This window comes from Lactuca saligna, chromosome 4 (genome assembly GCF_052625555.1).
Source record: "Lactuca saligna cultivar CGN05327 chromosome 4, ASM5262555v1, whole genome shotgun sequence".
Lineage (NCBI taxonomy): Eukaryota > Viridiplantae > Streptophyta > Magnoliopsida > Asterales > Asteraceae > Lactuca > Lactuca saligna.
The window spans coordinates 30,652,521-30,662,694 of NC_136420.1; the positions used below are offsets into that span (position 1 = coordinate 30,652,521).

The 10,174-nt window shown below is 31.6% G+C and overlaps 1 pseudogene; it reads right to left on the reverse strand.

Annotated features, from left to right (window-relative positions):
- Window positions 1–4,446: 4,446 nt before the first annotated feature.
- LOC145038399 (protein CANDIDATE G-PROTEIN COUPLED RECEPTOR 7 pseudogene) lies at window positions 4,447–6,063 on the reverse strand (annotated as a pseudogene).
- Window positions 6,064–10,174: the final 4,111 nt, after the last annotated feature.

Here is a 10,174-nt window from a genome sequence, read left to right on the forward strand (position 1 = left end):
GTAGCACATTAAATATGAAACAAAAATGATAAAATTATAGCTTAACATGAATAACAAACTCTAAAACTAAATGTCAAAGAAAAAATCTTATGTCAATCCAACTCCAAATTATTGATTTTTAAAATAGGGAGAATTTCATATATACCATTTTTAAATATTAAAATATCATATTTGCCCGATCTAAATTTTAAATATCATAAATACCCTTTATAAGTTTTCAATATATCATATTCGTCCGAATCCTATGTTTTAACATTTTATAATCATTTATTGTAATATAAGATCATTATAATTATAAAACAAATATTAAATACCCATTATAACCCTCCACAATCGGCCTTTTAATTACACCATCTTCAACATAACCATCTTCATCATGTAGCCCCCAATCTTTATAAAACTCCGAGCATGTACGTCATTTATTGTTGAGTAAGTTGTTAACAGTTGTTGTCTACGGTATTTTTCCTTTGAAAGATCGATGACCTAAGAATGAAATAATTGGTAGTATTCTTTATAAAATTTAAATTGAACTCACAATGTGCTAAGAGTTTTTAAGCTTTCCAAAACAAACTTTATATACTGATCAATAATATACATAAATAATTACTTCTAAATACAGCAAGCCCATAATTTATTGTAATCATACATACTTATAAAGCTAGTATTTTTTTCTTGAATCTCATGCATTTGAAACCTCCATTCTTTTTTCACCATATTCATTTGAAACTCCCATAACTTTTCAATTTCTTTATAATAATAATTATAATTTGGTAGTTATGTTAAATAAATATCAAATTTAAAGTGTATTCATATATAAACTAAATTTCAATATTAAAATAATATCTTTAATTCTACTTATAAAATTATGTTTTTTAACTTTTAACATATTTTACTTAATTTATTAGTTTTAATATATTGTTTGATGTAAACCATTATCATTTTAAAGGTATAATTTTTGAACAATTCTTATAAAATACTTAAATTATTAATAGAAATATAACATTATAGGCTTAACTTAAATATAAAATTTATTTAACTTAAACAATCCAAAGATTATTTTATAAATAGTTAAAAGTGATAAATTGTAGTGTTTTTCTAATAATGATTGTAAATTGGTTAATAAGGTTAAATAAATATCAAACCTAAAGTGTAATCATAAATAGACTAAATTTCAATTTTAAAATAATATTTTTACTTCTATTTATAAAGTAATTTCTTTAAATTTTAACATATTATACTTAATTTATTAGATTTAAAATGTTGTTGCTTATAAACCATTATCAGTTAAAGCTACAATTTTGTAGTGATAAAAACAAAAACTCAATTGTAACTTCAATTTAACTAAAATATTTCTTAAATATATTTTTATAATCGTTAAAAGTTTCCAAATAAGTAGCTTAAAATAACTTACAATAATAATAGTTAAAAACAACTCTATATAAATGATTATATTGTTAGCTTTAAAATAAAAAAAACAATGTTTGATGTTTTAAATAATTATAATCATAGAAATTAAAACATTAAGCAAATAAATTTAAAAAAATTAATTAACATAAAAAACAACTATAAATACCATCAAATCATATCTTATATTTAATTTTATTCATGTATAACTCGCGGGTAGAAGTCATTCAAACGATTGAGATTATGAAGTTATAATAAATGTATATATATTATCATATAATTCAAAATAATCAATATATTATATCAATTTAGTATATACAAATTATTATATCAAATTTAACAACGTTATTGTTATATTCAAAAAATTGTAAAGACTTCAACTATACAGGTGTTTCTGCGCAACGCGCCAACATTCGCCTAGTATTGAAATAAGCGTCATCTAATTGGATCTAATTAGCGGTGTTCTTTATGAATTTTGTATTGGTTAGCAATTTATGATCCACTTGAAAGCGACGCTTTGTCTTTTAAAGTCAAAGAGGAGCTATTAATTTACATTGGAACATTTATGTTTTAAATCAAAATAAATTAAATTATCACTTAAAGCATAACAAGAAGAAGAATTCAATTAGACAGAGATTTGGAGGTGAAAAATTAATGGTGATGGAAATCTCTTTGATGGGTTGCAACACAATCCTGGGTATCGTTAACGATTTTTTGTGGTGGCAATTGAAGCAAAAATGTAAAAGTTTTTCTAGCATTTTATTAGAATAAACAGACAACTTGGATTTTATACTTCGATTCAAAACATAAGAAAGGCAATGACTTTGAATAGGGGGATTTAAAAAATTGGAAGCGAAATTGAAAGTTTGGAGATTTTGGTCAATGTTGTTAATGTGAATAATCATTATCATTAACTATATGTTTTTACACCAAGAACACACGCACTAGTTAAGGTGTATTTAACTAGATTTTGGGTGTAGAGACCAGCTATTGAAACCTATGTGGAGGAGGAAGAGAGTAAGTGGGGGTTCAAGATTGTAAATTCCCACAATGCCGTTATATATTTTTACAAAATAAAACATGGGTAATATGGGTATTCTATATTTCTTATAATTATAATAATTTTAAAATAAAGAAAATGGTTATAAAAAGATTAAAAATAAGATTTAAGTAAATATGATATTTTGAAAGTTTATAAAGGCTATATATGATATTTAGAATTTAAGTTGGATAAATACGATATTTTAATGTTTAATAAGGGTATATACAAAATTCTCCCTTTAAAATATTTTACAATGGTACTTTAATTTGAAGATAATTATAGATTTGTCATGTAATAATAACATTCAATCAAATACAATGTTGTCTAAAATCATTCTCGTATTTTTAACTTTTTTTCATTATTATTTAAACTTAATTCATATACCGCAACCAACTTTTTACATCTTTTTATTGTTTTTTCTTTTTAATTAAAATTATTTTAATTTCAGTTATACAAATATGTTCATGTTTAGTTTCCTTGATATAAACTTTTATAGAAAGCATTATTATGATACAAAAAAATCGTCATGTCCAAGAAAAACATTAGTAAGTCAAAGATTTTTTTATTGGTCATTTTATATTTTAAGTATAATTTTTCAAGCACTAAAAAACGATTTATCTGTTTATTAAATTTTTATACCATATAAATTAACTCCAACATTTTTCTTCTTTAACTTTTAAAGCATTTAAAAAAAATTTGTTTTAAATAAACATTTCCAAACATAGCAGTTCAAATTATGGAAAGTTAAATGAAGTATGAAGGGTGTATGTCATTTAATGTATGCGGCTCTATCATTTAATGAGAAAAATGAATGAAGTATCAAGTTTATATGTCATCTTGACATTCAAAACACATCAATACGAAAAAAAAAAAATGTTTTTAATTCTTAAATATTTAGTATAAATTAGATATGATAATCCATATTAATTGGAGAATTTCATATATATCCTTGTAAACTTTAAATATTACGTTAATATCCTTATAAAATTTAATATTACATATACGTCCCCTTAAAACTATAGAATTCACGTCTATATCCAAATTCATTTATTAATTAGGATTAAACCTATTTAATATTTAAAAACTTATCTAAAACTCAATATCTCATATAATATTACTAAAATATCCCTCCAAATTAAATATTAGAATGAAAACCAATTTATTAACGATTAAACGAATTAAATTAGGATTATCTTCCGTATCGTTTCTTCTTCTTTTAGATTCCTAAATTTAAAGTATAATAATACAAGACAAGCTTGTATAGACACATATAGAACATATGGGTTCGAATGATTGTGAAAATATGAAGTATATTACTATATTATGTAGCAGTTTTACCTTTAACGCATCCATTTCCATTCTAGTTTTTGGAAAACTCATTTTGGAATTTGAGCCAATCGTTGAAGAACACATAATTATTGATTTGAAGCACAAGACTTTAGATGTATGTAAAAAATTAAAGAATCCATACAGCAAAATTAATCGATCCATACAATCTTTTTGGAAAACTCATTTCTAATCAAGTGATCTATCATATTCTCTATTGTTTCCTATTCTATTTATCTCAACAAAAGCTTTTCATTTATTATCATATTTAGAATTCCAAAACCTAAACCTAAAAGGAGAAAAGCAACGCATGAGATTCTAATTAAATTGGTTCAACGTTAAATTTTATTTAGGAATGACAGTTTAGTATTATCATATAATATTTTCTATTTTAGATCAATTTTTAAGTATTAAATTTGTTTAATCCTAATTAAAATATAAATTTGGATATAAACGTGAATTCTATAGTTTTAGAGGACATATATGTAATATCAAATTTTATAAGGATACTTACGTAATATTTAAAGTTTGTAAGGATATATATGAAATTATAGAATTGTATTTAATACATTGTAATTTACTCATTGCAAATGCGCGTGCAAACCTACCTACAAGTAGGAAGTTCCGAAATCAACCAAAGCTATAAATTAGCTCATGATTCGCAAAACACCCATCAACCTATCATTTATGTCAAAACAGACTAAAAGTACACATGAAACTGTTCCATGATAGATCATACTTGAAGATCAAGTTAATAACTCACACTTTATTATCAGTATCATTGAGAATTCCCGCACCCTTTGTACCTTCATCGTCAAGATCAAATGGCCTGAACAGGTAAAACATCACAATATAGAACAAGAGATTGCCGATTTCCTCGGTAGTCCACCTTAAGAAAATAATGTATACTAAAAACACGAAAGGGAACACATCCGGCCTAACAGAAGTCTCCTTGATCGAGATAAACGACCTCATAAAGGTTGATGTATCCTTAGCCTCTTTGAAAGCTATACCAGAGCAAAAAGTGTGGAAAAAAACAACGAAGCAACAGAAGCCATCTATAACACCAAAACTTTCATTCAAAGCATGCTCTTCAATATATGAAACAGATTGCCCTACTACTGTATAACTTACACTACCCCAAACCTGAAATAGGATCACAATCGTCCAAATGAATATTGCCCATTCTGGCAAAACCCGTCTCCAGATACCCCATCCGACACCCATCAACATGATTACAGTGAACAAAAGCACATTCCTCATAAATTGAGATACGTAAAACAAGACATGCCATTCATGATGAGTACCTGTAACCTTGAAATCATGTTGATCCATCCCCTTGCAGACAAGTTAAGGAGAGTCATCACAAGCAACACACCCATTACTAAATGGAGCTTCTGAAAATATTGTTTGTTCCTGAAGCATACTTCGATCCATATCGATAAGAAACAGAGATAAATGTAGAAGAAATTGAAGTAGAGAGATGGCTGAGGTTGCTCGGCTGATAAATAATCTTTGGTGGTTCCGTCGTCGTTGGTGTTGTAGAGTTCTGTGCGGACATCCATGGTGACGAGGGATAGGTCGTTGCAGTTGGCGAAGTAGAGTGAGTATTTACCTGGATATATGACATTGTACGATTTGTTAAAGGATGAATGAGGAGGAGGGGCAAGATTTTGGAAAGTATAGAGGACTGTTATGAATTTGATATCCAGTGCGCACAAATCAGGGTTTCGATCGAATTCAAGATTGTATCTGTGTCGCAGTTCATCCGAAAGAAGAAAGAAACCAATGCGTGATGGATCAGGTTGTGATGAGTTGGAGGTGACCGGAATGGAGGAGATCCCGACGGAGGAGACAGCGACGGAAACGTAACCGGTATGTGGGTATTCAAACTCCGAAAAGAAGATTATATCTCGGTTATGGGATCGGATCTTCACGGATCTGATATCCGCTGTGGATGGTGCAGCGAAGAGGAAGAAGAGGAGGATAAATTTTCCTAACATCCTCATTTTGGTTTCATGGAATTATAGGTGGTGGGCTAACGTTGGATGAAGACAGCAGCGAGGAAAACCGTGGTGGCTAACGGCAGAGGAAGGCGGTGGCGGGGAAGAGGTGAGATGAGCAGGATTAACCGGAATTTTTACTTTTGGATATCTGTTTGAAAAAGGTTAATTACTAATTAACGCAAATACTCGAACTCTTATCAAGAAAACTAAACTTGGATGGAATATCCTCAATTCAAAAACCCGATTTCTATGTACAGAATATCGTGAATTAACTAAGGATATGATCTGTTATTCCTCATGGTGAGACTTCTTAACGTGCCTATAAAAGCACATATAAAAACTTTAATTATAAAAAATATTCCAATAATTAAATATTAAACGTATTAATTATAAAGAATATTTTTTGTAATTAATTTATTTTATATTTTTAAATAAAAATATTATGTATAATAATATATTTCATATTTAGTTATTGTAATATTTTTTATAATTAATACTTTTTATGTCATTTCAATATCAAATTTTAAAATTCCATTATTTTTTTAAATATTTCCTAGTATTTTTTTATTATTTGTAAATAAAATGGAATTATCGATGATCAATGGAAACTCTTAAACCTTGGATTTGAAGATTCATTTGACTTTGAATGTGTTTGTATATCTTTCTTTCTAGCTTCAACTTAGCAAGTAGACGTTGCAATCGTGTCATTTATATGTATTACATGAAACCATGGATAAACATAAATTTATACGAATTTAATTCATGTACATACGTGTTTATTGTGTTAATGCGTGTTGCGTATCAACACGGATTTAATTCGTATATATACGTGTTCAAGTAGTTAAATTGTGTTTGACACACGTAAGACATAAAGCATAAATTTAAAATTTGGGTCGACACGAATAGACATGAAACGCGAATTTCTAAATCCAGCATATGGAAAACTCGTGTCATGTCAATTATGAAACTATGTTTTGAATGGTTTGTTCTGATGGTGTATATGTGCAAGCGTATATGTCGAATGCATATAAGATTGTGAAATAAATATACACAATGAATAATTAAGTTGTTAAAAAATAGAGGGAAAAACATATTTGAACCGTGAAAAACGAAAAACGGCTTTGGGTCATGGGTAATGTGTTGGTAAAGCACTGCTTATGGAAAGTTTGTAATACATACCATTACCGAGTTACAAATTAGCCAGTTAATCATAATTAGAATTTCTCTATTAGCTTGATTCCCAAACTCTTTCAAAGCATGTTCCCATATCCTCCGTATATTGCTTAATTCCTACCTTAATTCTTTATTGCTAGATAAATTAATAATCATCGATGAATAAGAACAAGAAGCGCTTGAAACACCCACGTAGAATTTAAAGAAACATACAATGACAACCATTGGCCAATTTCAAGAAAACCTAAGCAACGACTCTTTTTGCCAAAGAATAAAAGTTCTTTACAAATGATTATTGTTTTAATCTTTATGTGTGGTTGACTTGGATTGCATCACACGTGAACATAATAGAAATTCATTACTTTTAATAATAATGTACTTGCATTTCATTACATATAGTAACAATTTATAATGAATAAGGCTTTATTTCCATAGAGGTAGCAAACTTAAGTACATTGCTATTATGAGAAAACAATAAAATATTGTTACTATAAAAAATGAATGTAAGCAAATAAGTTGTTATTATTGGTAAGAAATAAAATATGTTGGTGGTGAGAGAAACATATATTGTTATTCCTTGTAATTTGCCTTTAATTGATGATAAATGGAGATCACGTGGACGTATGTAAATCCATTGGGCCACAAAAATGCCTAATATAATTATATCATTGCCTTAAAACATAGATAAAATGATAAGTGATGGAGATTAGATAAAATATAGTCTAGCTAGGTAGTGATGTTGTTGCTTATGACAATGATAAGAGGATCTAATTCTAATAATTTGTTGAAACAAAAAGATGATCTAAGGGTATGTTATTCATTAAGCAACCAGCTACACCAGTGTATCAATTACTATGGTGACACGCTTCCTTTTATCATGTAGAGATTGTAAAAGTCTTTGGTGTTATTTGGGAGCATGTAGACACAACATAGGCCTTTTGCTTTTATTTAGTAGCCACTTAAAACTTTTGATGGCACCGTATGTTTAATTTTATTGTAGTCCTTTCTTATTAGCCTAGCTTATATTTATGTAAACTATTAGATTTATTGTATACTTGAGGGGTGTATATTGTATCATTTTTCTAGTATTTATATAAGATAACTCCCATGCCTATTGGTGTGGTATTCCATTCATTACATGGTATCAAGAGCCCTTCAACCCCTCCATTCCTCTCCCTCCTCATAACCGACTCCTCCATTGTTTCCGGCGATCTCACCATGGCTGGCTCCTCTAATGACTCCACCCTCCCGATGAACACCCTCATTCATCTCATCACCATTCGTCTCTCTTCTTCCAATTATCTTTTGTGGGTAAATCAAATGGTTCCCCTCCTAAATTATCAACATCTCCTTGCACATGTCGATGGCTCCTCGGAAGCTCCACCCACTCATCATACCGTGGACGCCAAGCAAGTTGAGAATCCGGCCTTTGCAGAATGGCAAGCCGCCGATCAACGCACGGTTCTTCTCCTCCAAGCCTGCCTCACGGAGGAAGCTTTTTCTGAAATCGTGGGTCTTTCCTCCACCCGCGCCATCTGGACTGCTCTCAAATCCGCCTATGGAAACTCCTCCATGGAACGGGTTCAAAATCTACGCAACCAACTTCGGCTTCTCTCCAAGGGTGACTCTCCCGTTTCTGATTATGGTCGCAAGTTCAAGGCCAATTGTGACCATCTAGAGGCTATTGGTCAAGCCGTTGATGACTCCGACAAATGTCATTGGTTTTTATATGGCCTCGGCGACAATTTTGAATCTTTTTCCATTGGGGTTCGCACCTCGCGTATCACTCACTCATTCCGGGATCTTCTTGCGCAAGCTGAAAGCCATGAATTGTTCATCAAATCGATCCATGGGCAGCCCACCCCTGCTGTCGCCTTTTCCGCTGTTTCAGCGCCTAGCAGGGCTGCTCCCGCGTTTTTTGTTGGCCAGGGTCGCGGTGGTGGCTCCGGTGGTCGTGGTGCTGTCGTGGTCGCAGCCGTCGGCCTCCTCATTGCCAACTATGTAGACTAAATGGGCATTTTGCTAGTGCTTGCCCTCGACTTTCCACTTTTGCATCTAACTCTATTCCAAATGAAAGGGACTTGACGAAGGAGTTTTTAGCGAATTGTCGCGTCGCTCCACCCGCTCTGGATTGTTATGTTGACTCCGGGGCCTCGGACCATATGGTCTCCTCCTCGGGCTCGGTCACTCAATCCGAGCCTTTCCATGGCGACGGTTCGGTTCATTTTGGTAATGGTACAACTCTTCCAATTACCTCTATTGGGACTTCTACTCTCACAAATCGTATTAAATTGCGAGATGTTTTAGTTGTTCCAAAACTTACTAAAAATTTATTATATGTTAGCAAGTTGACTTCTGATAATGATGTCGATGTCCTTTTCTCGAAAAATTCATGTTCTATTCAGGATCCGGTCACGAAGAAAATTCTAGCACAAGGAAGGCATGACCACAGGCTCTATGTTCTCCCCAATAAATCGATGGCTTGTTCGTTGTTTGCTACTAAACGTCCCACCGCATCTTTTGAATTATGGCACTCCCGTTTAGGGCACGTGAATTTTGATGTTATTTCTAAATTGAATAAAGATGGTCATGTAATGGTTTCTTCTATTTTACCAAAACCCGTTGTATGTTCTCCTTGTCAACTTGACAAGTCTCATCGTATGCCCTTTGAGATTAATGACCAACGTGCCTCAAAGGTCTTGGATTTAATTCATTGTGACCTTTGGGGTCCATCTCCTGTTGTTTCGGTTGCCTCCTATCAATATTATGTTACATTTGTGGATGACTTTTCTCATTTCACGTGGTTCTATCCACTTAAAAATAAATCCGATTTTTATGGAGTTTTTGCGACATTTATGGCCTTTGTTGAGACACAATTTTCTACAAAAATCAAGACTTTTCAAACTGATGGGGGTACGGAATTTTTAAACAATAAAGTAAAGGCTTTTTTACAAAGCCATGGCATTTTTCACCGTATCTCTTGCTCTTACACGCCTCAACAAAACGGGCGGGTCAAATGTAAACACCGCCATATTGTGGAAACGGGCCTTGCTATGATGTTTCATGCCTATCTTCCGGTCTCTTATTGGCCGCATGCTTTTAGTATCGCGGTGCACATAATTAATCATCTTCCCACTAAGGTGTTGGCCATGCGCTCTCCATTTGAGGTTTTATTTGATCGCGCCCCCATTTATGCCAATTTTCGTATTCTTGGTTGTCGGGT